The sequence below is a fragment of the Mauremys mutica genome, chromosome 1, assembly GCF_020497125.1.
Source record: "Mauremys mutica isolate MM-2020 ecotype Southern chromosome 1, ASM2049712v1, whole genome shotgun sequence".
Classification (NCBI taxonomy): domain Eukaryota; kingdom Metazoa; phylum Chordata; order Testudines; family Geoemydidae; genus Mauremys; species Mauremys mutica.
In genome coordinates, this window is record NC_059072.1 from 204,990,912 (window position 1) to 205,018,352 (window position 27,441).

At 39.8% G+C, this 27,441-nt stretch overlaps 1 protein-coding gene and 2 long non-coding RNA genes across 5 annotated transcripts in view; 1 reads left to right on the forward strand and 2 right to left on the reverse strand.

The window, feature by feature from the left end:
• The window catches only part of LOC123362158, a 43,257-nt gene extending 17,422 nt beyond the window's left edge, over window positions 1–25,835 (reverse strand). Inside the window, exon 1 of the long non-coding RNA XR_006576357.1 lies at window positions 25,726–25,835. This is a non-coding gene — a long non-coding RNA (uncharacterized LOC123362158). The remainder of the gene's footprint in view (window positions 1–25,725) is intronic.
• DSCAM (DS cell adhesion molecule) overlaps window positions 1–27,441 on the reverse strand; it is a 644,197-nt gene that overhangs the window by 387,652 nt on the left and 229,104 nt on the right. The window lies entirely within an intron of this gene.
• LOC123362159 overlaps window positions 1–27,441 on the forward strand; it is a 142,830-nt gene that overhangs the window by 101,135 nt on the left and 14,254 nt on the right. The window lies entirely within an intron of this gene.

Genomic DNA, 27,441 nt, shown 5'->3' on the forward strand with positions numbered 1-27,441 from the left:
TGGCCAAACCGGACAGTCTCTACACAAAAGAATAAATGGACACAAATCGGACATCAGGAATGGTAACATACAAAAGCCAGTACGAGAACATTTCAACCTCCCTGGATATTCTACAAAAGATGTAAAAGTAACTATTCTTGAACCAAAAAACTTCAGAAACAGACTTCAAAGAGAAACAGCAGAACTAAAATTCATTTGCAAATTTAACACCATTAATTTGGGCTTGAATAGGGACTGGGAGTGGCTGGCTCATTACAGATGCAGCTTTGCCTCTCCTGGAATTGACACTTCCTCATCTATTATTGGGAGTGGACTACATCCACCCTGATCGAATTGGCCCTGTCAACACTAGTTCTCCACTTGTGAGGTAACTCCCTTCTCTTCATGTGTCATTATATAATGCCTGCATCTGTAACTTTCACTCCATACATCTGAAGAAGTGGGGTGTTTTACCCACAAAAGCTTATGCCCAAATAAATCTTTTAGTCTTTAAGGTGCCACTGGACTCCTTGTTGTTTATGAGGTAGTATGAATCTAAGGCTCACACTGAACCAAATATTCAAACATAGGGGCCTATGTTGTGCTTATAAAACATTGCTGTAAAAAGATTCCACAGGAAGAAATTAGGCACCTGTTTGAAAATGTGTCCGTTACTGCCTAAGGATTAGATAGAACATTTATTCTATGTTTTGGGAGCATGGGGTGATGTGCAGCTACATCACCCAGTAGGCTCTCCAGTGCAGAATGGTGACTCAAGGTTAATGATCCAAACCCTACTGAAATCAATTGGAGACTTTCTACTGATTTTATTAAACTTTGGATGAGGGCAAAAGGCTTAACTTAAAGATATGTAAGGGTCCTTTGGGGTAAAATTCATCCTTAGTTGCAGTATTAACCCAAAATCCTTGTTTTAAATCTTTAAGCTTCAGAACATTCTATGGAAACAGATAATTATGTTGTTCCCACAAGTAGCAACCAATTATCCATTTGAAACATCTTAGTTAACATTAACTGCTGTAGATTTTAGACACCATGGAATGGAATGTTCACTTCAGCCCAAAATCTCTCTCTAGAATAAAAAGAATGTCTCACTTGGCAAATGCTGATTATTATGTTTCTTTCATTCCTCAAGAAAACCATAATAGCCTGTAAGGCAAAACAGTTCTTTTCACATTGGTTGTGGAGGCACAGTAATTACCTTTCAAAGGGAAAGTAGTTCATATCAACTCCATGAGCTGCATTTAGGCCTATACTTTTAGCTCAGTACAGGGTATCTGAACAATTATGCATATAATGTCAGTTATTAGTTAACAAGTTTTACATGCATCAGACATAGAACTCCTGATGTACCATACTGTTTACCCCAAAAAATCCTCAAATAAATAACATACCATCAGAGGCGGCTCTAGGCACCAGCAAAGCAAGCAGCTGCTTGGGGCAGCCCATTTTCAGGGGCGGCAGCCAGCAGGGATCCAGCCTGGAAGCTGAGAACCAACAGGAGGGCCCTGGGAGCTGTAGTTCCTTGGTTAGCTCCCTGCCTATGGAGCCAGCCCTGGAGCAGGGAAAGAACTACATTTCCCAGCATTCCCTTGGCTGCTATCAACAGGAAAGGGAGGGGGAGGGAGTATGGTAGCTGAAACCTCAAGCTGCAGCTTGCTGTGAATGGAGAGCTCACTGCTAGAGCGGGGTGGCACTGTGAATGGGGAACAAGTGTGCCCACAGAGTAGAAGGCTTTTGCCCAGATATCCCCTTCAGAAGACATCCCCAGCCTGCATTAGGGATACTGGTGTGACCTCACCTTGCAGCCCCCAAAGAAGGAATTGGGTGGACTAAATGGACAGTGCCCCTCTCTCTCTGAAGCCTAGCAAGGGAGGTGCGTGGATCCCACTAGCATTTAAAATGAAAAGTAAGGGAGGGGAGGCTCTACTGGACCTGGGCAGCTTTAGATACAGTACCAGGCACGTAGGAGGATTTCCACTTCTGAGCCATGGAAGCAGAAATTGACTTTTCCTTTCCAGATTTAGCTAATATTCAGAAAGGGAATCTAGCACCTGCCTTCCAGATTTGAACACCCTCAAAATTCAGGAGTGCTCAAGCTCAATTTGGGCAGCTGTTATTTCATTCTCCCAAATCAAATATACTGATCCCACTGTAACTTGATGTAGAAAAAGTAGGATAAAATTGAGCAAGAAATGCGTCCCAGTGGTTTTTAGGACTGGAATTGCTATTTTCAACAGCCATTGCCTTTTTTTTTTTAAGTTTTATTTGTTTAAAAGGAAGCCAGTGGTATTGCATTGGCAAATTCCCCATAGAAACAAAAAGTGGAATAAAAGAATAATAAAAGTACCTCAACTTTTCCTCATTTATGGAGGACAGTCTTATAATATGCATCCAGATATCCTCCAATCACACAAGCTGAACATTGTTCCACTTTACTGCAGTTATGTAACCATATGGGAGCCAATCCCGTCTGTGTTCTGTGCACATCCAAAATTCCTGCTGAATGACCCACTCTGGGAGGAAGTTACCAGTGACTCAGGGCTGGGGCGGAAGGAGGGTGCAGGTGGCAGCGGGGAGAGCCCGGGGCTGGGGCAGCAGGGGGTGTGGGTGGAGGTGGCAGAACCCAGGGCTGGGGTGGCAGGGGGTGTGTGGGTGGCACTGGTCGGAGGGGAGGGGGGAGCCCAGAGCTGGGGCAGCACGGTGTGTGTTGGGGGGGGAGAGTCCAGGGCTGGGACGGCAGGGGGTGTGGGTTGGGGAAGGCCTAGGGCTGGGGCGGCAGGGGGTGCAGGTGGGGGGGAGAGCCCAGGGCTGGGGCAGCAGAGGGGTGTGGGGGGGAGCACAGGGCTGGGGTGGGGGCAGCCAAAAATTTTTTTGCTTGGGGTGGCAAAAGACCTAGAGCCGGCCCTGCATACCATTAGAGTCAAGCAAAATTTGAAATTTCCACCCTGTAGGACATTCCAACATTTCAATGGGTTTTCATTTTGGGGTGGGTTTTTTTTGTCCCAAATTGGTACAAAATCTGAAATTTTGGCTTTTTTCTCCACAGAGCAGGAATTTCAAAATATGTTATTTTGGAAATGTCAGAACATTTTGTTTCAATATTTTTGATCAAAATGAAACATTTCAACATTCCCAAAATTGAAGTGTTTCATTTTGGTTAATTTAATTGTCTCAAAACATTTCATTCTGGGTCAGTTCTATCTTAAACTGCTTTTTCCCATAGTGGTGCATTGCCTCATGGAGTTGTAGTATGGGAGCCTGATGCCCCTCATCATCCCCTATGGGCCAGGCTTCTTGTCCAGACTACATCTCCAGAATGCACTATGTACCTCTGTCAGAGGAAAATCCGCATTTCATTATGGAAGAGGTAGTCCTCCAAGAAGCCCAGACCATAGGAGAGAATGGGAGTCCAAATTGCAACTCCCATAAGGAAATGCTCTGATACGGAAATGCAATTTAATGTTTTGTTGAACAGGTATTGAATGAAACATTTTGGAAATATTCTGATTCAGGTCAAAGTGATTTCAATTTTTCTGATGGAAAACTGAAAATTCTCATTTTCCATTGGAGAACTCCTGACCAGCTCTACCCATCACCTTGTCAAATACTTACAGCTAGAACCCTGGGTATGGCTACAAGGTACACTGTACAGGTGAGGAATACAAAGATGAGATATAGCCCAGTTTCTCATTCTCCTGAAACTGGGCCAGCTATGTGTTGGCTCAGTCTACAAGGTTAAGTTAGAGTAGTCTTAGAGTTGCTCTAAGTTACGATGGATGCCAATGGCCGCTTACCTGGGCAGCTCCCATTTGGTGTGAGGAGTGCAGGTGGGAATGTGGAGGGGGAGGTGCAGGAGCTCCCATTTGGTGCTCAGGGTGGGGGTAGGTATGTGTGGAGGTGCAGGAGTCAGGGCAGGGGGCTGTGGGTGTGTGAGGAGGGTGCAGGAGTCAGGGCAGAGGGCATGTGAGGGGGGGTGCAGGAGTCAGGGAATAGGGTGGGGGGGCTGGGTGTGTGTGAGGGGGTGCTGGAGTCAGGGCTGGGGTAATGGGGGGTGCAGGGGTCAGGACAGGTGGCTGGGTGTGTGTGAGGGGGTGCAGGGGTCAGGGCAGGGGCTTGGGGAGTGTGGGAGGGGGTAGGGTGGGGAGCGGGGTGGGAGTTGGGACTCCTGGGCTCTGGGAAGGGGCTGGTGTCTGACACTCGGGGGAGGAGTGCTGGAAGCAAGGATTCTGGATTCCTAAGTTTCCAGCTGGGCTCTAGTTGTTCGAGGGGGTGGGGGGCAGACAAAGATTAAGGCTCTGGACTCCTGGGTTCTGCCCTCAATGCCGGAGGGGAGCAGGGTCCAGTGACCTGGGAGGGGTAAAGAGGCATGCCCCAGCTGTTCCCAGGGTCCAGCAGGCAGCGAGCCGCAGCCCTCGAGCTTGGGTTTAGGTTGTGGGATGCAGCCTGCCCCAGTACAGAGCTGAGCTCATCCCAGCACCGAGGCTCCAACCCCGGGGCAGCCTGCCTGAGTCCAGGAAGCGGGGCCGGCTGTGCACGGGGCAGGCGGGCGCACAGAGCTGCTGGGACCCAGGACCCTTCCCCACTTACAGGCCTCACGAGCGCCTCCTGTGGGGCCGGGTCTTTCTTCCTGCCCCTGCCAGTAGGGCCGCTTCTGGAGCCGCTCAGACTCCGTGGATACCAGGTAGCGGTATGGACACGCTAACCCGGAAACACAACCTCCCACCAGAAGTGACGGAGGTCAGAAAAGCATGTGCAAATGCCAGAGGGAGGGACTGAGAAGGGCGGGCTGGGCCGGGCAGGATTTTTAATGGCACGCTGCTGCCTGACGAGGTCCCGGCCGCCAGCCCTGCTCAGTTTGCAGCCGGCCTGGGTTTGGCCGGCGGTCGGGACCCCAGCAGGCAGCAGCATGCCATTAAAAATCAGCTTGCATGCCATCTTTGGCACACATGCCATAGGTTGCTGACACCTGTTATAGGCCAATATCATAATAGCTGGCAATAATACTTGGCCAGCATTAGCACATTCCCTAAAGTTACCATAAGACCTTCTGAAAACTATTAAAGCAATTCCATAAATGTCCAGTCACTAATACTAAGTCAGACTGGGTGTCGCTAAATGCATAAGAAATATCTGTAGTAACCCAGTTGGATTGTTTATTCCTCCTTGGCCCATTACCACAGTACATAAACTGTAATATACAGGTCAATAACTAACGGATGTTTGGAGGAAATATCTTAAAACCACCAAAAGGAAAGACTAATTTTAAAAGGTGCACGTAACCAAGGCAACAGCTCAACAGACTATGTGATGTAGACTTTCATAAAAGGAACTCTTGATGTTTCAATGCAACACTCACAATGTTCATGTTTTCCTTTTAAATTCATGAGCTAGATAGATAGATTAGATACACTTGGTCAAGCCCACAATATATTTGTTTATTGAGAACAAAAGTGCTCTGATTTCCTGATTAATTGCAGGAGTAAGAAGGATTTTTAAAAAAAAAAACAAAAAAGTTGCAGTCACTCTTAGATGTCAAATACCATTAAAGGCAACTCTGCCTGTTACTAGAGAAGATAAAAGCTGTATTTAAAAGCCTTGCCAAAAATGTCCTTTTCAGTACTAATTAGAATCAATGGTCAAAGCTGCAAGAGCAAAAGAAGAATGGGGTGGGGATGAACAAGAGAAATAAATATCATCTCTGACACAGACAGTATTTTTTTTTTTAACATCAGCTCACGGTAGAATTTTTTTAATGTAACATCTTATGTTTATATAGCACTGTGAGTAGGTACCCTTCTCAACTCCACACATAGAAAATCCACACACAGAAACTCCCTTTTCTTAGAGTATGCCCAACCAAGAAATTAGCAATAATACAGCATGAAGTGTAGCACAAGTCCTCTGGCCAGGCTTGACTGCTCCAAGGATTCCTACTTCAGGATTCTTCAGCTCATACCCTAGCTCAGGGGTGGCAACCTTTCAGAAGAGATGTGCCGAGTCTCCATTTATTCACTCTAATTGAAGGTTTCGCGTGCCAGTAATACATTTTAACCTTTTTAGAAGGTCTCTTTCTATAAGTCTATAGTATATAACTAAACTAGTGTTGTATGTAAAGTAAATAAGGTTTCAAAATGTTTAAGAAGCTTCATTTAAAATTAAATTAAAATGCAGAGCCCCCTGGACTGGTGGCCAGGACCCAGGCAGTGTGAGTGCCAATGAAAATCAGCTTGCATACCGCCGTCGGCACCTGTGCCATAGCTTGCCTACCCCTGCCCTAGCTTCTCTCTCTCTCTCTCTCTCTCTCTCTCTCTGGATGCTCCCACCTCCTCTTTCCCACTTGAGGTAATAAGTCACCTGATTCAATGAGTCAGCAGAATGCACTCAACCTTCTCCCATCAGGGAACCCCACCCTGCCAACAGGTGAGGTGTTTCAAGCAAACACTTGCCAGACTCTTACCAGCCTCTTTCATCCCAGAGGACCTGAAGTGTTTTAAAGGCTCAGTTCAAACATCAATGAACTACATTCAGTGTTCTAAACAGATCATGATTTTGTGACCTTGTTCTAAAAATGGACCTGAACTGCTGCAGATTTTTGGTTCCTGATTTTTGGTTTAGAGCCACCTGAATTTTACAGATAGCCTCCATGGCAAGGTTCCCTATTTTGTGATTTGGTTTAGGCTCATTAAAACTTGAAAGACTGAACAAACAGAGTAGACAAATGTTAATGAAGCTCTAAACTTTGTGAGATGGGAGGGGCATGGTCCCTAATGTTTCAAACTGGCCAACCGGTCACTAGATTAGTATTAATTTGTTGCCAAATACAACTTTGCTGTCTCATTTGTAAGAATCTGGAGGCCATTCTGTGTATCTGGAACATTTTCCCCTGCTATGCAAGGTGAACTTCACATAGTATCACCAAACAGATTTGGAAATTAACGCTGGTTTCATCAGCTGAACATTTTTAAGTCCTTCTAGATGTCTACTTTATGTGATAATGCTATAGACCCTGGCCCTCCTCTTTCTTGCAGTGATGCAAATCAGGAGTAACTGTGAAAATCAATGGAGTTACACTCCAGGAGAACAGGCCATTCGAATCTGTACATTTCATAGTTAACGCCAGTTCTAAATATGCGTCACATCCTAAAAACTGATTAGCCCTCAAGTCTCATATTCCTGGGCATGGACCCATTTTAACTAAATAAAGAAATAAGTAAAATATAGTGCTTGTGAACTGGCAGCCTTGGGCACTGAAATCTTCCTCTCTGTATTCCCAGAAGAGGCATAGCATGGGCACAGAGTCAGTGTAAGCCTCCCAAACCTACCCTGTCATTATGCTTCAGCTGTGTTTTGGAAGGTGCCCTCTTTCATATTCTCTTTAGACTGCCTTAATGCCCCAAATGCTTCTACTTTTAAACTAGACACTCTAATGAATCCCTCAAAGGGTAAAAGCTCAGTTCATCCTCCAGTCCTTGGCCTTACTGCTGAGACTATCACCAAGAATGCCCATTGTTGTACTGATTTTTGTGATGTACAGTGGACATCTAGTCTTTAGGGATTAGGCTGTAACTATTTATGCATTTTATATATGTAATTGAACATCTAGTAGATGGAAATGGAAATGACCTATATATATATAGGTCATTGGTTCAGATACAGGACTGGTAGAGAGTGAAAGCCATTTCCATCTACTAGATGTTCAATTACCTATATAAAATGCATAAATTATACATATAATTAGTCTGCCTATCCACCCTGTTCCTTGATGTTTCCATTGTTTTGTTATGTTGAGCAAATAAGGTGTTTTTTCCTCCTGTTCTAGGACAGGAGTCACAAAAAAAGACTGAGCTGAGGTTTCAGGAAAAGAGCCTCAAAATTTATGATGCAAAAAAGTTGGCATGCCTATGTATTCTCCATACTAGAATGTCCATTGGTCTAAATGGTAGGAATGTCACTGCACAGGATACATTTCACAATATGAGAATCCAGAGGTTAAGTGAAATAGTGCTGCTTCTTCTGAATCTTCATATCCAAATCTCTAGGGTAATCAACATTGCATCTTCTGTGAAAATCAAATCATATTCTTAAAATTCTTGCATTTTGTGAGGCCAGTAAAATAATAAAACAATCTAGAATTCAAGTTACCCCAAAGATGAGATATTTACCAAAATCCAAGTATAGATGAACAACCCAGTTCTAGAGAATATTAAAACCTACATTTCTTCAGGTTGCATTTAAAATGTGCTGACAACATAAACAGATGAGGAAATCTTTCATAATTAATGCACTCATAATTAATTACACCAAGCATGTCATTTAGTCTGTCTCTACCTCAGCTCCCTATACGTAAAATGGGTGTTTTGATGACATTAATAAATGCGAGGTACTTAGTTAGCATGGCGACAAGAGCCATATAAGTACATAGACATATAATTATAAACAATATCAATTACTTTTCCAGAACAGATATGAATCAAAACAGACAAATTATGGGTCAGAGTTAAGGTTGTTTTGTGGTGATGAAATATGCCTTTCTTTATACTTTATCACAATTGCCACGTGCATTAAGTTTTACAATATTTTCAATTATCTATTCCCTTTGTTTTAAGGAATTGGGTTTCACAAAATGGTGTGATAGATTATTACATTGCTGTCACAGTGTTAACTGGTTTTTCAATATTTTTTGTTTGCTTTGGTTTTAAATAGCAATTTAACTTGTTAATTATCTTTATATATAATATATAATTAAGATAATTAACAAGTTAACAAATCACTATTCAATAAACCATAAAAAGCAGCCAGCTTAGGCTTCTGTATGTAAAGAGAATAACTAGAACAAGTCTACCCCACCTAGGGGGAAAAACATTTGAACTCTTCCTGTAACAGTGTTTATTTAAAATATAAAATTCTCACTGGGTAAGGGTTGATGCAGCATGAGGAGAAGGGATAAGGAAGGCAACACCAGCTTTTTCTTTCCAGCGTGTTTCCTATGCCCTCAAAAATTTCTCTTGACAGCACCTCATGTGCTGAAGAGGAATTCTTCAATGTGCAATCAGCAAGGGGGTCTCTGTAGCTGCAGGTTGGCATATGGTGTCTCAAATTTCTCAGTGACAAGTGGCATGTTAGCAGAGCAACAGAGTAGCAGGGAAAAAAGACATTTTGCTAATCACTCCCTGTTGCCTGCACCCTCAGGCAGAATCATATTGCTTTATGCAGATGAGCTCATAACAGTTTCTTCAATTTAGCTTTTATATAAAAAAGTGCCAGCTCCTAACGCTATGTCAACAGGCACCCGAGGGCCTACCACTTTACATTGCAAGTGTATTACTATTTAAAGACGAGCTTTTAGCTTAACATCAGTGCTTGCCTTCAGAGTTTAATTACCGCCCTCCCCATGGGGCCCAATGAGCCATCTACTCCTCCTGAGGGATTTCTGCTTGGTGATGATCTTTAACTAAATAAGTAAATGCCAAATAAGCACTTCTTAAAGATGCAGTATCTTGTTTCTTGCCTGACTTTGATGACTGCAGAAGCTAGGCTGCAATTTGCCTCTGACTCGCAGTGTGCTATGTTGAATTTAGAAAGCCCAGTTATAAATCTCATGTTTAATATAAAGTGGTAGAGGGATTTTAAAAGAAAGTTAATGAAATCTTTATTAGGGCTGTCAAGAGATTAAAAAAATTATTCGCCATTAATCGCACGGTTAAACAACAATAGAATATCATTAATTTTAAATGGTTTTAGATGTTTACTACATTTTCAAATATATTAATTTCAACTACAACACAAAATACAAAGTGTACAGTGCTCACTTTATATTTATTTTTTATTACAAATATTTGCACTGAAAAAAACAAAAAAATGTATTTTTTCAATTCACCTCATACAAGTACTGTAGTGTAATCTCTTTATCGTGAAAGTTGAAATTAAATGTAGAATTATGTTAAAAAACGGCATTCAAAAATAAAACCATATAAAACTTTAGAGCCTACAAGTCCACGCAGTTCTATTTCTTGGTCAGCCAATCACTCAGACAAACAAGGTTGGTTACAATTTGCAGGAGGAAATGCTGCCTGCTTCTTGTTTACAATGTCACCTGAAAGTGAGAACAGGCATTCCCATGGCAATGTCATAGCTGGCGTTGCAAGATATTTACGTGCCAGATACACTAAAGATTCATATGTCCCTTTCATACTTCAACCACCATTCCAGGGGGACATGCATCCATGCTGATGATGGGTTCTGCTGGATAACAATCCAAAGCAGTGAGGACTGATGCATGTTCATTTTCATCATCTGAGTCAGATGCCATTAGCAGAGGGCTGATTTTCTTTTTCGGTGGTTTGGGTTTTGTAGTTTCCGCATCAGAGTGTTGCTCTTTTAAAACTTCTAAAAGCATGCTCCACACCTCGCCCCTGTCAGATTTTGGACAGCACTTCAGATTCTTAAAACCTTGGGTTGAGTGCTGTAGCTATTTTTAGAAATCTCACATTGGTACCTTCTTTGCGTTTTGTCAAATTTGCTGTGAAAGTGTTCTTAAAACGAACATGTGATGGGTCATAATATGCTATAATATGAAATATATACAGAATATGGGTAAAACAGAGCAGGAGACAAACAATTCTCCCCCCAAGGGGTACAGTCACAAATTTAACTGACACATTATTTTTTTAAACAAGCATCATCAGCATGGAAGCATGTCCTCTGGAATGGTGTCCGAAGCATGAAGGGGCATACTAATATTCAGCATATCTGGCAAGTAAATACCTTGCAATGCCAGCTACAAAAGTGCCATGTGAATGCCTGTTCTCACTTTCAGGTGACAGTGTAAATAAGAAGCATGCAGCAGTATCTCCTGTCAATGTAAACAAACTTGTTTGTTTTAGAGATTGGCAGAATAAGAAGTAGGACTGAGTGGACTTGTAGGCTCTAAAGTTTTACACTGTTTTGTTTTTGAGTGCAGTTATGTAACCAAAAAAAATCTGCATTTGTATGTTACACTTTCACGATAAAGAGATTGCACTTCAGTACTTGTATGAGGTAAATTGAAAACTACTATTTGTTTATCATTTTTACAGGGCATAGATTTGTAATAAAAAATAATAATATAAAGTGAGCATTGTGCACTTTGTATTCTTTGTTGTAATTGAAATCAATTTTGAAAATGTAGAAAAATATCCAAAAATATGTAATAAATTTTAATTGGTATTCTATTGTTATAAGTGTGATTAATTGTGATTAATTTTTAATCGCAATTAATTTTTGAGTTAATCCAGTGAGTTAACTGCGATTAATTGACAGCCCTAATCATTATTCCTTTGCTGTTTATTATCCTCAACATGTCATTACCTCTGGGCAGAAGTAAGTCACTGAAAGGAGAATCCCTCATACCCAGTTTTATTTCACCTAGATACGCAGATTCAACAACTATAGTCAGCCTCTGAAAGCAGAAACACTCTTCCATGGTATCTTCTCATTTTTCCCTCCCTTGCCTTGAAAGCTCTGTGATAGAGTGGCCATGATCATCATGTTCCTATTACATCTCTGGCGTTTAGGGCAGCAATGAAGCTCCTTCACTCCTGTCTCTTTCTGGCAAGTCTTTCAATTGTTCCCCAACTGTGCCCCAGTTTTTCAGCTCGGTTTCCACAGCTCTTCACCATGTTGCTTTTGGGTGGCATCGTTTTCACTTGTCTTCAGGTGTCCATCTTATTGCCACTCTGGTGATGGAATCAGTTTCCATCTGAAGCACATGGCCAATCCATTTCCAATGCCTCCTGGCAATGGTGGTGCTCAAATCCTCTTCATTCCATACAACCTGCCTCAGGAAAATCCTCCATATCTTTTGTCCCAAAACAATCTCAAACGAAGATCTATTGACACAGAGTGGTACTACTATGAAATTAATTACTCCCTTAAAATAGATATCTGAGTTGGGAACCCAAAGTAAGGGTCCAAACAAATATCCCTATTTCAGTAACAAGTTGAGTTAATTGGTGAAGATTACAGCTCTGTGAGCAACAGATTTTTTGGTGCACGGACACTTTCAGGGGGGAAAAAAAACCTGGTTCTCTTCATTTTGGCTTGACAATTTTCAGAATTTTCAGAAATTTGAAAATTAAAATAAGCCCCCCTTTGTTTCAGGTTGAATGAAGTGTCCCAAAACAACATGTTTCATTTAGATTGAGAGTTGTATGTTTCACGTTTAAAAAAAAAAAAGGAAATTGCTGAAATTGCTGAAAATTCCAGAACAAAAAAAATCATTTTGACACTCCAACCCTCCCTCCAAAAATCAAAGTGTTTAATTTTGAAAATGTCTAAATGAAGTGTTTTGATTCTTTTGGGAAGTTTTCATTTGTTTTTCAAGACAATTTGGGAAAACTGGAAAATTCGTGTAAGGCTGTGGTGTTTTTGAATCTGCATTTTTCATCAAAAAAGATTTTAGCTGAAAATGTCGTCCAGCTCTAGTTAGGACAAAGGTTCTAGCAAGCTGAATGGGCCAGTAAAAACAGAAACTGACACCCTAGTGTCTAAGAAGGAAATGGTCAAATGTGAGTGGATTATTTGGTTGATACAAAGCAGTTATAGACAGAAAGGATGATCCATTTACCTAACCCCCAGGACCACATGGACAAATACAAGAAATATTTAGCACAAAAAGCAAGAGATGAAGTTGCCAAGTGTCACAATAAAATGCCCCCCATGGCGTCCCCAGGGTCAGCATCAGCGTTGTATATTGCTAACACCTTTATATGCATTGGAAGGTATCTTGGGAAGGGTTGAAGGTGTGAGTGTGGAGTGGAAGATTCCTTTGCATGTTACAAGAGGCCAAAGGGGGAGGAAAGGAGAAAGGAACGGGTTAACTCGACGATCCAGCTAGGCCCAAAGACAAGGAACGAAACTGCAGCCCAAAGCCAGTGCACACAAACAAGCTCCTTGCTGCCAAACAGCCAGAAGCCTGTAGCTCAACCCCACCTAGCTATGAGAAAGGAGAACTGAGCCAGACAGAACTGAAGTGGTGAAAAATTAGTAGGATTGCGAAGGTCAGTGAGTGGAAAAACAACAGTCTTGTGACCCTGAAACTGGTGTGTTTGGGGGAAAATAAGGGAGCTGTGGAAGGCTGGTTCGGACTGGTACCGAGAGCATGGGGATGAGGGTCCATGGATGAAAATGCTCCTGGAAGAACCCAGGGCTTAAAACCTTCCTGAGAGCTGAAGCAAGTCAGAAATTTACAGCGGACCCTAGATGACCTGTATTCAAACTTTCCTGACTCCATGGAAACCATAACATAATGTCCTGGAAGGTCTATTGACTAGTTGTATTTTCTATCATTCTATTCAGCAGCCATTGGAGATGATATTGTACATATTTATCATGCATGTCTGAGATTTGTGACTGGCTTCAGAAATGAAATTCAGACTCAACAAGCACTCTGTTCTTAAAGCAGAGAGAGCAACTGAGCTATAGCCAAACTATGCTGAATTAATGAAGGTTTTGTAAGAGCTTAGAAAAAAGGGGAACCTTACATTAGACAAACATGGCCTCTTCCCCCTCAACATTACAAAACAGAAAATTCCAGGTCATAGCTTCCAAGTCATTTTCATTTGAGTGGGAAGGGGGGAAAATTATTTTGATTGTGTTTCAACTTTGCAAAAGTGAGAAAGCTCACTTTAAATGCATATTTCAGAAGAAAGCAGAGATCCAAGGTTTGGAAGCTGCGGGCTTGGCATGAATTATGTATGGTAGGTTATTATGGTGGCAGTCCTCCAGCAACATTTTGCTACAATTTTAATTTTCTTCTTTTTGATTTTCTATTATTTGTATTTATAAGACAAGCTGTAGAGAAATCAAAAACAGACGTGTTCTCGAAACAGTTATTGTATCACATATGGTGTCAATAGTGTCTGAATGCAAACTAGCCTCTTGTCATCACCAAGACTCTATTTTTATACAATATCCTTTACTATAAACATAACCATCTCTGTTCTTTTCTTTTTTTTTTTTTAAAGACAGGTATCATCCATTTCTTTCCTTAGCCCCTCCCACAAATGCAGGTGGGGTTACTGTGGGAAAGCTAAATCAAACAAGTGAGCTTTACATTTTGTTCTGAAGGCAGTGAGGTTTGTGGCCATTCTGACGTGTCCTGAATATGCCACTATGTCATAGCCTGCACACACATGAAGCAGAGCACCATTTGGAGACTGGATGAATATAGGAGAATAAAAGGGCCAAGTGTAGAATCTATTTAGCAACCTGAGACTATTCTTTGCTGGTTGAACAATGGACCTAGAACAAGACAAGTTAATGGATATTCTGCTGCAAGCACAAAGTATGAGAAATCCCTCCACTTTTACCTACATCTTTTGAGTAGTGAAGTGGCAGAAATGGACAAAATATTTCAGGTGCATCCTTTACCAGGGTCAACTATCATTTCCCTGCTCTACGATGTGCAGCTTCTGCACACACAGTCCCAAAACTGCTTTCTTGCCCCCACATTTTATTGCAACTTGCTCTATTATCCCAAGGTCTGTCTTGGCTGGATTCCACTCTTCCAATGAATGTTTGCTTCAAATTCACCTCCCTCTCCCCCTGCCCATGTATTCGCATGTATTCTTCCTAGCTGAAACTCATTTTATTTTTTTAATGCTTATGCCGTATTTAAACCTATCTAGGTCTCATTACATTAATGTTTGTCCTCAGTGATATTTGTAACAGCTCTTAATTTAATATGATCTGAGAATTTCATTAATGTGTAGGTAATTAATCCCCACTTCCAGATAAGTAGTGAAGATGTTAAATTAGATGGGACCTAACACATGTCTCTGAAGCTGCCCATCATTATCCCTTTTGGCCAGACTGCAATCCATATGTATCTAGGGTGGTACAAAGTAGGATGGACAACTGAATAAAACGAAAAGAAAGAAATTTAAGACCAAGTAGAAAGGGGGGTAACTTTTTGATAGTGAGATTTATTACATAGTGTAATAATATTTTTAGGAACTGGTGAAAGCCCCATAGTTTGGAACTGTTAAAGAGTGGACAGCATCGTCTGGAGAAATTACACACACACAGAGTTGGGGACTCTTGGGTAATAAACTAACAAAATTTGTTTTAAAATGATGTTTTACTAACAGTTAAATGTGAATTCAGTGTTGCATTTTCCCATCCCTGCTTCCACTTCCTAATTCAAGCTAGGAGCTGGGAATTACTTGTTGGTGAGAGTGGAGATGAAAGCAGACAGACACTAAACAAGCAGTATCCTACCCGAAGTCTTCCTGGGATGCTACAGAGTGATCATAAACCACCCGTGGGGCCTTATTTACAGCAGCATTTCCCCACAGTTGGCCGGATCAGGGCTAGACAGCAGTACTGCACCCTACCTACATTAGCACTCTCTCCCTTGCAACTGAACAGGTGCCAGGACAAAGTATGGACCAGTGCTAAAAATTCAGTGTATATGTAATGTCTGCTTGTGGGGGACAAAAGTGAGGGCAGATAATTACTGTAATGATCAGGGAGGGGAAACCAAATTTCTCCAGCTGTGTGTGGAGGTGGCTGAGGGGGTGGGGATGGATGCTGCCACTGCTAGCAAGAGCAAGCGAAGCAGAGAAAGGAAGCCCGCCAGAAGGGAAGGACAGTGCCCAGCTGCTATAATAAAACAAGGGTGAGAACTGGGGAAGAGCTGTCCTCTATGAACAGCTCGGGCTTGGATTGCTTCCAGGATCCAGTCGCAGCTGCAGCACAACCTTTGCTGCTTACTGCACGAACAAGAAAAGGAACCAGCAGCGAGCAGCACTGCACAAAGATGCAGCTGGGTCACTCCAGCAGCAGCAGCTGCTCACAACTGGGGGACTCCAGCACCCCCAGTTACTAGTAGTGGTCACCTCCTTTTCTTCCCCTTCAAGCTCAACCTTTAGAGGAAGAGGCAGAGAGGGCAGGAGTGTTCTCCATTACTAGCATTAAGTCCCTAAGGGGCAGAAGCAGGTAGACAGCAGTTCATTTCCTGCCCCTCCTCAAAGCAGTGAGTAGATATAGGAGCTGGGAAAGTGCATATTCAATTATTAAATCACTCTCTTTAAACAGTTTATGGAACTTACTTCAAGCACCAACAATACTTGCATGCTGCTGGAGATTAAAAAAAGTTTTGACAACCATACATTAATGGACCAGATTATGAGCTGGTGTAAATCAATGTAGCTGCACAGAAGTCAACAGAGCTACGTTACGTTACACCACTTGAGGGTCTGGCTCCATAAATCTAACCAGAACACAGCACTAGTCCATCCTCCACTGAAATAATCTAGCACCAGCAGGAGGGATGATCCACTAACTTCCTTCTGTCTCTAATTTCTATGCTTCACATGACAGCACTGATAGCCAAGTCAAAATGATTTTTTTCAAGTAAGATTGTCAGACTATTTACCAAACATTTTACTGAAATCTATTTGCTGGCTTTGCATCAGACACCAAAGCCCTGATCCTGCAATTAGCTCCAGATCAGGGACTGATATTGTAGCGATACAATCAAAAGCAGTCAAGGTTGTCCGGTTTATAAACCCATGCTGATAATGGCTCAGATGTCCTTTATGGTTTGTTTTATCTTCTTTGTGTTTTCCCCATCATTTTACAAGGAATTGAAGTTACCCTACTCTGTGTTAATTGCTAAAATGGTTCTCCTTTTTTGAAGGTCAGTAAGATTTCGCCAGCCCAATTCTCCATGACTTTTCAAAAATAAGCAACATTGTTTCCAAAAGGGCTAGATTCTGTCACCCTTACACTGAATTGCATCTTGCTCCATGAAGAGACCCATTGACTTCAGTAGGACTACTTGTGGAACAAGGTGTGACCCAATACAAATATGGTTATTGGAGAGTTGTCACTTAGTTAATCCCCTTAACATCCAAGAATGCTTATCACAGGGACCCATTGCAGATGATGTACTCAAATTTATCAGTCAGTCTCTTCCCTGCTTTCTATCAATTCATGTATTACAAGAACTTTCAAACTTCTCCATCTCTATTTGTGTCTTTAACAAAAGAAATCAGACTTTTATAAAAGCAGTTTGGTATCTGAGCCATTTTGGAGTCAGTGACTTTATTTTCTTTGTGTATTAAATAAGGGAATTTTGTTTTCATTGCAAACTTTCACAGATATTTCATGACAGTGCTATCTCCTTGTCAATGCCAAATCTGACTTGCACTACTCGTCATTTTTAGCATGGTTGAATTGTCTACTGTTATATGTCACATGACATAATAGGGTGAAGAGCTGTATATTTCTGCACAGTCTTCTTAGATTTATTCCTTCACTAAATATTATAATGGGTATTATTTTACAGACAGATAGCTGACATATTTCAGTGATTACAGTAAAAGAGCATTAAAATCAGATAAAAACAGATTTCTTATGTTTTAGACTTGGATTATTGTTAAAATCCAACCCGGAAATTGGAACAGTCCTAAGCATCTTTGTTTATCTGCATTACAGCTCCAAACCATCTGCACTTAATTGTAAGACAACAAATTGTCTGAAAATCAGTGAGGATTAAAGGACAAAGCCTCTTATGAACAGTTTATATTAGTGAAATTTAAAGACGACAGAGATCACAGTACTCCTTTTAAAATGTTTTACGTCAATCAAGTCCCTATGCTTGTGTTCTTAGTGTATGCAAAAATATAGACTGTCACCACATTCATCATTTTATAGAGGCAATAAGTGGTTTATCAGAGTTTTAAACTCTGCTGATCAAGCCATCGCTAGTTTGTGAGTTCCCTGACATTTGGCCCTAAAGTTCATATCTGGCAAAGAGATCAGCTGCTGACACCAAGCATTCAATTGACTCCCATGTTTAAGAAACTGGGGCAAAGGAGCAGAAGTCAATTTGGGACACATGCTGAGAACATATGTCTTTTTTTTTTAAATGAGGTCTACTAGCCCTAACCCATTTTTTCTGCCTCAAAATGAAGTATATATATGGTGCTTAAGCTAGGTGGAATAGGGAAACATTCTGATCCTTGGATGAACTAAATGAGTGTAGCTCCACTGTGGTCAATAGAATTATGCTGATTTGTAGCAGCTGGTCTAAGATATATACTGAATGTTGCAGAAATACAGTTTCAAACAGCTGGTTGGTTCAATTATGTTCATGTCCCCTTTTATTTATTTTGTTATTTGATATTCACCATTTGTCCAACAAAAATAGTGAGACTTAGGTAGCCATTCACACACAATGAATAACGGCCATCTACAGTCAAAGTGAACAGTCTGGAAAAAACCCATATACTGACAGCCAGTCATCTAAACTATCTGGCAAATTTTGCAAAGAATTATACATCTGCCAAGATTAAAATGGTTTGCAAATCATTTGAAAATAGAAAAAATAATCATTAATTAGCTAGTTTACTCACAATAAGTAATTTGACCAGATCCTCAAAAACAAATCACTCTAACAACTCCAGTGTTCTCTCCTCTCTGTGCTCTGCCCCCATTCTCTCATACTCCAGGACTCCTTCACTTTTAATTTTCTGTATTCTCCCACTCCCCTTTTTTTAAAAAACCAAACCCTTCCTATTCCTGTTTCAGGTTTTGCCACCTCAACTCATGTTGGTATTCCTCACCAATATTGCTGTTTGCCTGACTCTCCTCTGACTTTTAACTTTGATGCTCTATTGCATACATATATATATATATATATACACACACACAGAGAGAGCTATATACACAGAGATATTAGTGCTGTCAAGCAATTAAAAAAATAATCATGATTAATCGTGAAATTAAAAAAATAATCATGATTAATCATGCAAATAATCACGCTGTTAAACAATAATAGAATACCATTTAAATATTTTGGATGTTTTCCACATTTTCAAATATATTGATTTCAATTTCAACACAGAACACAAAGTGCACAGTGCTCACTTTATATTTATTTTTTATTATATATATTTGCACTGTAAAAATAAAAGAAATAGTCTTTTTCAATTCACTTAATATAAATACTGGAGTTCAATCTCTTTATCATGAAAGTTGAACTTACAAATATAGAATTATGCACAAAAAATAATTGCATTAAAAAATAAAACAATGTAAAACTTTAGAGACTACAAGTCCACTCAGTCCTACTTCTGTTTCAGCCAGTCACTCAGACAAACAAGTTTGTCTACATGTGCAGGAGATAATGCTGCCTGCTTCCTGTTTACAATGTCACCTGAAAGTGAGAACAGGTGTTCACATGGCATTGTTGTAGCTGGTGTTGCAAGATATTTATGTGCCAGATGCGCTAAAGATTCATATGTCCCTTCATGCTTCAACCACCATTCCAGAGGACATGTGTCCATGCTGGTAACAAGTTCTGCTCAATAACAATCCAAAGCAGTGTAGGCTGACGCATGTTCATTTTCATCAGCAGAAGGTTGATTTTCTTTTTTGGTGGTTCGGGTTCTGTAGTTTCTGCATCGGAGTGTTGCTCTTTTAAGACTTCTAAAAGCATACTCTACGCTTTGTCCATCTCATATTTTAGATGGCACTTCAGATTCTTAAACCTTGGGTCGAGTGCTGTAGCTATCTTTAGAAACCTCACATTGGTATCTTCTTTGGATTTTGTCAAATCTGCAGTTAAAATGTTCTTAAAACTAACAACGTGCTGGGTCATTATCTGAGACTGCTATAACATGAAATATATGGCAGGATGCAGGTTAAATACAGAGCAGGAGATATACAACTCTCCCTCAAGGAGTTCAGTCACAGCATTATCTCCCGTGAATGTAAACAAACTTGTTTGTCTTAGCAATTGGCTGAACAAGAAGTAGGACTGAGTGGACTAGAAGGCTCTGAAGTTTTACATTGTTTTGTTTTTCAGTGTAGTTATGTAACACAAAAATCTACATTTGTAAATTGCCCGTTCACAATAAAGAGATTACACTACCGTACTTCTATGAGGTGAATTGCAAAATACTTTTTCTTTTGTTTATTGTTTTTACAGTGCAAATATTTGTAATTAAAATAATAATATAAAGTGAGCACTGTACACTTTATATTCTATATTTGAAAATGTAGAAAAACATCAAAAATATTTAATACATTTCAATTGGTATTCTATTGTTTAACAGTGTGATTAAAACTGATAAATCGTGATTAATTTTTTAAATCACAATTATTTTTTGAGTTAATTGCATGAGTGAACTATGATTATTATATTATTATATATAAATAAAACACACACACACACATATACATACAGGTTGCCCAACTTGGGGTGGAGTGGGGGGTTGGGGGAAGAAAGAGGGATATCTTAAAAGTAAACACTCTCACGGCATCAGTACTACAATCTTTCTGAAGTTAATATATGGCAGTACTGATTTTGTTGATTCTTCATCAAAATAAAGAAAATCCAAGCTTTGCATAACGGATCAGAGACTGAATCAAAGATTTGAAGGAAATGTCTCCTGGCATCCACAGAGTAAATACAATGAATTTACCTTGAAAATAAGTGGTTAAAATATTTAAAGATGAATGGGAAAATAAATTTAATAATCCACCACCTAGAATAAACATATATTTAATACACTAGTAAATACTTATTCTGAGCTACTGAACACACTAACACTGTTATGATTAGTTTCATCATCTTATATTACCCATATACTACTGGCTGGGTTCTGTATTACAATGATGTTTATTCTCAACAGACTTTTTGTACATGATTCTGTGTCTTAGCTAAAAAAATGCAACACAAACAGTAAATAATCCCATCGTTGCATTTTCTCAGTAAAATAATGTTAATTAAGTTAATATTGCTTACTTTGTGATTTGTACAGCTGGTAGAAGTTTCTCAAACAAAAAATGTTTAATTGAAAAATTGAATTTTTTTGCTAAAAATAATGTTTTCTCCCCCAAAGAATTGTTGGTATTGTTGATTATTATTTTTTACTTGCAAAACGTGTCTCAAATATATTTTAAAATTTATCACAAACATTAGAAGATTCAGGGTTTAGCAAACAAAAAATTCAATAGCTCTGTCAATCATGTTTAATATGTTTATTTTTTAAATTGAAAAAAACAACACTTTTTAAAATTGGCCTATTACTAGAAGGGACCATTGTGATCATCTATGGTCTGTATTGTACAAGACTAGAGCTTCCCCAAAATAATTCCTAGAATCCACCATGACTCTTGGTAAATGATTCCAACTGTTAATTATGCTCACTGTTTAAAATTTACACTTCGTTTCCAGTCTGAGTTTGCCTAGTGTTTCAGACACTTCGAAGTAACTTTCCAAAGTATCAGTATAACATTCACTTGTGAATTAAAGGCCCTGATTCAGCCCCTGACTTAAGCAGGTACATTGCTACTTTGCTGAATCAGAACCTGAATCCAGATTTTGATATACATTTTCAAAGTTGAAGAGTTAGTGCACTAACCCACAATGAAGTTTAATTCCTTGTGCATGATAATTTTCCATGACGAAAATCTGTGGTCCTAACGCCTTTTTACCTCAAAGGAACATAAAGTTTTCTATTCTGAATTTTCTCTGCATAATTTATAATGACATATGTCCCCAACTGACTTTAAAAGTCATTTAATATGTGTAGGTGTCTAAAGCAACTTTTTAACAGATGTGCCAAAAAAAATGTGTATCCCCCACCTGATGGAGCAGGACTGACCCCTCAGTATTGTGTAGTTTAATAGGTACATGATATTTTTAAACAATTACAAACCTGAATTGATTCTTTCATATTTTGAAGCCAGACACTTTCCCACAACTAACAGCAAATATTCATATTATATTCAGGGATATTTTCACAAAATATATTAAAAATAAAATACTTAAAACGTATATAAAATATACTTCAAATGTCATGCTTTAAGATTTTCTATTTCATTTCTAAATTTTGTATTATGGCAAAAGGCTGCCTTAAGGATTACATTGACAAAATATCTTTCATAACAAAATGTCTCTACTACTACTTTTCTAGTTAATTTTATACATGTAATTTATTAATGCTGGATATAATATTTTTCTGAGCTTAGGGTGATCTTTTATACACAAAGGTATAGGTCTGAAGATTTTTTTAAAATAAATCCTCATCAGATTTCTTTTTCATTTGCAAAATTGAACTACTAATGGAGGTGGTTTGTGGGGTGGTGTAAACATTAGATATCGATACAAAAAATAATAATTACAAATCCTGAAACCCAGATCCGCAGCTGGTGTAAAGTGGCATATCCTCAATGAGCTCACTATCATCTATTTTCTAAGACATATAATACACTGAAATCAAAGGCCCTATGCCAGTTTACCCAAGTTTACCCCAAGTGGGGGTTTGCCCCCTCTGTGTAACCCATCACACTGTCTTAATTAAAAATATTGATACCCACAAAAAATGTGTGGGATCTTTTGCTACCCACAATCTCAAGCTGAACGTAGCTTCCAGAGTCATTCTGAATCTCAGAAATTCTCTGGCCCATGTATCCCCCTCTCTAAAACAGTAAAAGCAATAACCAAAAAAAGTCCAGAACAAAGCAAATCAAAATAAATTCCGCTGGGCATTATGACTGATGTCTAGAAGTCCCCTAAAGTTGCTAGGTATCCTAGTGTAGGATCTCATCTGACCACTGGCTATATGAGAGGTTGGTAACTGCCACCATCACCATTAAAACTTATCCAAATAATGTTTGATTCCGACATTAGCTATTAGAGATCTTTGGAGATACAGGTGAGCCTCGGGCACCAACCAAGACCAGAGGGTAGAACTGGTTGGAAAATGGGGGTTTTCCTGTGGAAAATTTCAACAACAAAGACATTCATTTTCATCCATGGAAAATTTTGACTTTTAATTGAAAATCCAAAAACCAGACACTTTTGACCAAAACCCAAAAGTTTCCATCATAAAAATTGAAACGAAGTACTAACTTACTCAAACTATTTTGGTTTGTTAAACTGAATTAAAATATTTTGTTTCAGAGCAGTTTGACCTATTCAGCCATGGTGCTTCATGGGACTTGTAACTCCGATGCCTCCTGCCACTTTTACTTCTATCGTCAGACTACAGCTCCCATTATTTACCATGGTCTCTACTTTTGCTGACCTGTTGCAGGACTTAATGGGAGTCACATGGTTGTACTGCATTATGAGACATGTCATCTGGTCAGGGAGCCCAGCCCATGGACAAGAATCCAAACTAAAACTCCCATTGGTCACCACGGCACTCACCCACTGTGAATGAGACTAGGCTCTTAGGAGCCTAAATTGGAAACTTTACCCAATTACAGTTAAGTATTTATATTAGCTCAAAGGTGCAAATCAGGCTCAGGACCCCATTGTGTTGGCACTGTACAAACACATACAAAGATGGGTGAGGTTCTGATGTGCTTAGTCTAAGATGAGGAGAAACACTATTTAAATATAAAGTTACTATAAAACAGAAGTTTAAATCTTATACACCTATGAAGCTTGACACACAAGTGCAATATTTATTTGTGCACATAATTTAAAACATTGCATAAAGCAATGAAAGCTTTGCAATATGCTCAGACAGATATAGCTCATGACATATGGTATCAAAAGAACATTTTTAACAACAACAAACACTTTTACCCTATATCTTTTCTAATTCCCTGAGGTGGTAGGAAATGATAGAATGGGGCTACTAAACTGACCTTTATTAACTGTTCAACTCAAAATCAGGATTCTGTTACAACAGTTTCTTAACCCTCCCCCTTCTCTCCTCTCCCCCAGAATTAGAGGGAGCTTTTTGCTAATGCTAGAGTGGAAGATTATAAAAATGTTGTCACATACAAACTCCAGATTGGAGACATATTGCTAACTGTTATAACAAGTATAAAGTGCAAATGTTCCAATTGCCTGCTCATCCCACTATTGCAATTTCAAACCATCTAACGTACTGCTGCTATTAATTCTTAACCTCAGCCTAGAGCCTTCCAGGATTACCTGGGATTTTTTTGCTAGCCCCAACTTGTTTTCTAATACCCACTCTCAAAATTTTAGACTTACGTCTGTCTTCATTATTTCTTGACTGGTCTAAAACAATACAATCTGGCTGGGCATGAAACTGTCGGCCTTGAGGAAATGACATCTACAAAATGGACATGTGGACTCACTAAATTGGTTCCCTACAGATATCACATGAAGTTAAAGAGCACAGTCTTTACCTTCAAGGTGCCTAATTATTTGGGATTGGGATACTAAAAGACTGCCAAAAGCTCAAAGACTACTGTTGACAACTCCAATATTTGGCACAATAGAACTGTCTATATCAAGGGTAAAGCTCATTTCTGTACAAGACAGTTCTTCCGGTGCTGGTCCATGTCTGTGGAATGAAATCCTCAAACAACAACAACAACCACAAACCTCCCCACTCTCCACTGGAAGAGCAACATGCACTTCTTCATCTTCACTTCACTAATAAACATCACACAGAACATCATTCAGAAATAACAATACTCTACACACAATCTTCCTCCTGGGGAGTGGAAGAAAGACAGACTGAGCCACATATGACAGATGCTAGTCATGTTAATTACTGCACTTTTGAAAGAACTCAGACACTACATTGATGAGCGTGGTATAAAAGATCTGAAGAAAACAGAACAGAAAAAGAACAGAATAGGAACTTCAGTTCTATTTGCATGCAGCCACATTGATTGCAATGGGAATGCACAGGGGTATCAGAGTAGAAGCTGTCCCAGCGATATTGCTACGGTATCCAGACTGCGCATGGAAGACCAAAAGGTTCCTATGTCAGCTAGCCTATGACTGCTAGACTGCTCCACTTGGATCCTCACATTGGCCCTAGGGGTAAAGTAATCTTTGGCTGAATGGCACAGGAGATTTCTCTTCACATTGGAGGAGCTGAACAAATCCAGGCCATTCTGCTTTTTGCTTCTCATCAGGGCTACCATTGTGACAGAGTGGCATATTAGAAATATTATTGGCATTGTTGTCTCCCTGTTTTCACTCTTTCACTGCTACGTTGTCACTGGACATTTTTTATTATGCTATTTTAACCACAGATTTTCTTTTTCCTCTATTGAGAATGCTAACATAGCACTTGGACATAAGCAGTTTGTTCTGGTTCTTTTTGTGACTATGAACCATTTGTCACAGATTGTTGATTGAACAAGCACAAGGAGTCCTTACAGGAGGATCAAATTATTCAGTCAGAGCAGACTAAAGTTGAGGGGAGGTGGTCTGTATCTCTCAACCTTGAGGTTTGAGATACCCAGTGTTAGAGATTGTTGCGAGTGGGTCTCTTGATGGCTCTAATGCTCCGTATGGGACTGGAGCATTATATCACTCACTGTCTGGGTTACATAGCCAGGGGTCTGACGAGGGATTGAGGGATTCTCTTGTAGCCATCCAGTTCTGAGTTCTACAGCCAGAGCTTCTCTTTGATGCAAGGACTATTCACAATTGTGTTACCTGACCTGTTTAGTAAGCTAGCACTTCCCATCATCCCACTCCAGAGCCAGGGCCAGACTGGTAGATACAGTCAGCTCAGATAATATCTTTAGAGCAGCCCACAAAATTTAATCACCCTTCCCTTCTATTCCCCACATTCGCATGTGCATGTGCTCTGTGTGTGGAAGTTTTAGTGGACTTATGTCAGTCACTAAAAAGACAGTGCTAAGTTCTTCTGCATACTCAACATTAATGAGGTTTAGTTATTGTAACATTTTGGAATGAAATGATCTATTAAATTAGATTACCTTATGATGTCTCCCTTCATTTTATTCTTTTTCGTTTACTTTCATTCACTTCATTTCTTCTTTCCCTCTAGTGTGTATCTTGATGAATCTTCCCTCCATTTCCCAATAACTCCACCTGATAACTCTGACATCACAAACTCACCCTCTGCTCCCATGCACCATTTCCCCCACTACAACATAGTCACTCATATTAAATCAGACCTGCTGGGCAGGTCGCTTCCAAGGAATGCAGGTCCAATCAGGGACCATTTCTTCACTCATGGTCTCTGCTGAAGGTGTTTTTTGTTTGTTTTGGTTTGTTTTTTGTGCGGGCTGGGGGGGGGGAAGCTTTCTTCTTTCCTGCTTTCTTTCCCACAGAAGTAGCAGAAATGAACCTAGATAACAAAGTTATTTCAGTTTTCCTACCTGAGGCCAGGAAAGGGAATTGCCTGCTTTGGTGTTTCAGCAGTGCCAATAAGTGGTGCTGGTGAATGGAAGCATGGACTTACTGACACTCAGCTCACTTTACTTAGACTAACAATAGACATGGGGAAAACAACTGGTGCATCTGGCCAACTCTGCAGCCCAAGCAAGGGACTGGTCCAAGTGGCCAAAATGCCTGCTAAGTGGATGGGTGCCTTAGTTAAGACCAACCTAAAACTGTCCTTCTGTCCTCTTTTAGACATACTCACAATAATATTTGTTAGACAGTTGAAAAACACTACCACTCTTACTAACTGTGGCTCTCGCTTTTCTTTATGTCTCAACGACTGCCCTTGTGTGGACTATCTGTTGCACAGCACTGCAGACATGGGATATTTAGTGTCTCTCTGTGTGCTTTGAAACAACCCACCAATACAGCCTGAGTTTTTAAGCGCTGATGTTTCCAAGCGCACTACTAAGGCTGAAGACATTCTACGGAGAGCACTATAAATAGTTATGGGTTTTTTGCAGGTAATGAAGACTCAAACAATGACAATGAGAACTCTCCTATATGTGGTTCAAACTGATCAGAACTAAAGCAGTGGGTTTTTAAATTGAGATTCCTACTTGAACATGTTTTCAACTATATCCTTGAAAACATATTGTTTTCTAAGTTAGAGCAGTGCAGTGATTTGATACATTACTTAGAATACTGATTTAGTGTCAGGCATAACTGTTCCAGGAAAGTAATTTCTCTGCTGCAATAAACCAGGTTTATTGGGTAGTTGTCTAGTAATGCATCTGCAGTACGATTATTATTTACTATCACCTGATTTCATTCTCTATGTAGTAATGGTTGATAGACAAACAAAATTGCCAAAACAGTTTTATCTCTGATCCGCCATGAAAATAATAAAAAAATACAAGAGGCATTCAATTTTCATTCTTTTACTTAGCAAATCTTCAGATTGCATGAGGAGGAGATTCGTTTTCTAAGTCAGCTCTTTCACTTTGCTATGGTTTAAGTACTCCAATCAGCTCTCCTCTACTAATTCTGACACCTATCATTGTTTATTTCACAAATCATAATGTGCCCACCAACTAGAAGGGGTTTTAATCCCTGGTTACTTTTAGCTTCATGTAAAGGAATGTCCTTCATCAGGGACAACAGGATATGGGATAGAATTTATGAGCCAATGTATAGAGCTGACTAATGGTCAGAAATCATTTTTATTATAAATATAAAATGGCATTTGGATTAAAGGACAACTACATTTTTCAAGATGACAACCACCATGCACCTTAGACAAGAGA